The sequence below is a fragment of the Rousettus aegyptiacus genome, unplaced genomic scaffold (assembly GCF_014176215.1).
Source record: "Rousettus aegyptiacus isolate mRouAeg1 unplaced genomic scaffold, mRouAeg1.p scaffold_m13_p_3, whole genome shotgun sequence".
NCBI lineage: Eukaryota > Metazoa > Chordata > Mammalia > Chiroptera > Pteropodidae > Rousettus > Rousettus aegyptiacus.
In genome coordinates, this window is record NW_023416306.1 from 132,179,579 (window position 1) to 132,182,175 (window position 2,597).

The following is a 2,597-nucleotide window of genomic DNA, read 5'->3' on the forward strand; positions in this document are numbered from 1 at the left end:
TCTTTCCAGAAGACAGAATGAGACCTCAGAGCTGAAGTGCTCTGTTCCAGCACTGTCCACATTTTCAGGACTTGCTCTCCCCTCTGGAGAAAAACTTTAGGAAAAAAATGACCCTTTTTCCCCACCCACTCCCAATGGCCAAAGCCCCTCGCTCTAGGAATTACACCCAGGCAGGCGTGGGCTCGCCTCTGGCTGCTACACAGGGGGAAGGGACAAACCTAGGAAATGGGGGAAAGTTGTCCGCCATCTTAAGGATCATAGGGATGGCAAGAAGGTAGGGAGAAAGGTCGAGGAAGGCTAGCCTTCAGAGAAGCCAACTGAGAGGGATGGGTGCTGTGGGAGTAGGGTAGCCGGCGTCGGGGCCCACGGCCTGCCAAGGACTGGGCCCTGGGCTCGGTGCCCGTCCTCTGATCTGCCGCATTGTTCAGCTATTTCCTTCCCTTGGAAGGTGGAGGCGGGTGGAGGCGGCCGAGTTGCGAGTTGCGAGGCCAGGAGTAAATGGAGCAGGGTGGAGCTTCCATGGGGGAGGGGGCCTCGGGTCCGTTCCCATGACCAGCTGCCCTTCCGGCCGTCCTGGGACTGCGTGGGAAAAGGTCTTGGAGTTGCTGGGGACAGTGTGTGTATGTGTATTTTCATTTGTGTCTGACTGACTTGCTTGGCTGTAGTCACAGGACAAAGCCCTTTGAGAAACAGTCACCAGTCTATGTTCCCACTGGGTTCTGCCTTGGGAGAGGCATATGAACCCGCCCCAACTCCAGAGAGAAGGACTCTGGGGGCCTTAGGTCCATTTCCCTGGAGGAGTCTTGGCTTCTAGTGAATCTAGATTGGCTGACTTCCTGGATTTACGAGGATGCTTCTGGAACCTTCTGCAAAGCTCCCCACTTCCTGGCACAGCTCTATTACCAGCTGGATGTTGGAAAGCGGGTGGGAACCGGACATGAGGAGTGAAGTCAACCATTCCCACAGCTTCTCTCTAAGAAACCCAGAATCCTTCATAACCACATAGACCTGAGAGCCAAGGCATGGTAGAAACAAGGGCACAGAAAGCTACGGTACAGTGCTCTGCCTTCAGGCAAGAAGCCTCAAAGTGGAGATCACAAACTAGCAGTCACATGCATCCTGTAGACACATGCCTCGTTTGGTCAGCACAGTGCTTAAGAAAATTTTGAGCCCATATTGAGAGATTTCACACAAAAATCCCAATTCCTGTAATTTCTTGAAAAATCAGAAGATATGGCTAACGTTGATACCGTCACGCCCGCCAAGAAAGCAGTTGATTAGGCGGAATAAGATTGCTCCCTTTAGAAAGAGCTGGGGGAAGCGAGGAGTGAGTGGCCAAGAGGAGGAGGGAGTAAAACAAACAAACAAACAAACAAACAAACAGAGCTTGGGTCATCCATCTTGCCACAGTCTCCACCACTCTCCCTTGTCAACACTGAGGCTAAGCATCAGTTGCTGTTGCTCATCAGATTTACGTGATCATTACATATCTTTCTGTGCTCTTGTTTTATGTGATGGCCTAAAAGAAACTAAGAGAGCCACCATATTTCTATTAAAGCAGGTATAATCAACAACAAAGATGAGATTGAGTGTCCTCCCATCACCTTTTCTGCACCATCCTTGCCACCTTCCAGTGGCATGGTGCTTAATGCCACCTTCTGACAATACTGTGTCACGGGCTTTGTGCCATTATTGTACCCCACTCCTTCCCTCACCCCCAAATCACAATTCTCATTTTCTCAGCAAATCCCAGGTACAAAAGATAAAGGAGCACTGTCTCAGAGGGATCCCCAGCTCCCCCTCAGCCCGGGGTTGCTAATGACCCTGTGATAAAGCTGAAACTCCTCAGCCTAGGTGTCTTCTCATGTAGACATCTGCAACGTATGCATGTGAATACATACGGACATATCTGAAGGAGCTAGTACTGAAATCAAGGTCACCTCTGGGAAGATGGGGAGGCGACCAAAAATGGAGGTCATGGTCCCAAGCCTATCCATAAAGTTTTACATTTTTACAAGGAGATTGTAATCATACATAACTTACATAATTAAAATTAATACAAAGCAGAAATGCCTTAGCCTAGTAATTCTTACTCTCACATTTACTTACCTGCCCACCTTGAACTGGTCCACCTTCAATTCCCTAAACATACCCTATTTCCACTTCCATATCTTTTCTCTCTCTTCTTCCTACCCAGAAGGCCTTTCTTCTACTCCTCTACCAAACCAAATCTAGCCCATCCAAGGCAGTAGTCTTTCAATAATTTAGCTCATGCACACCTAAACAAAATTTTAAATGATGTGACTCTCAATAAAGCTGACTTTTAAAAACCACATTCTCTTGAAATTTTTATTTATTTTTTATTTTTATTTTATTTATTTTTAAGGCGAGGCAACCTTTGGTTGACCTCACAGATTGCAAGGACCTTGTCAGCTTACAATCCTTTATTTTTAAATTTGATTTATTTTTTATTTTTTATGCCTACATCACCTGGTCTCCCTAGGTGATCTCCCATCCAAGTACTAACCAGGCCCGGCCCTGCTTAGCTTCTGAGATCAGACAGGATCAGGCTTGTTCAGGGTAGCATGGCTGTAGAC

At 47.4% G+C, this 2,597-nt stretch overlaps 1 pseudogene; it reads right to left on the reverse strand.

Moving 5' to 3' along the window:
* Positions 1–2,478: 2,478 nt before the first annotated feature.
* Positions 2,479–2,597, reverse strand: LOC118601322 (annotated as a pseudogene).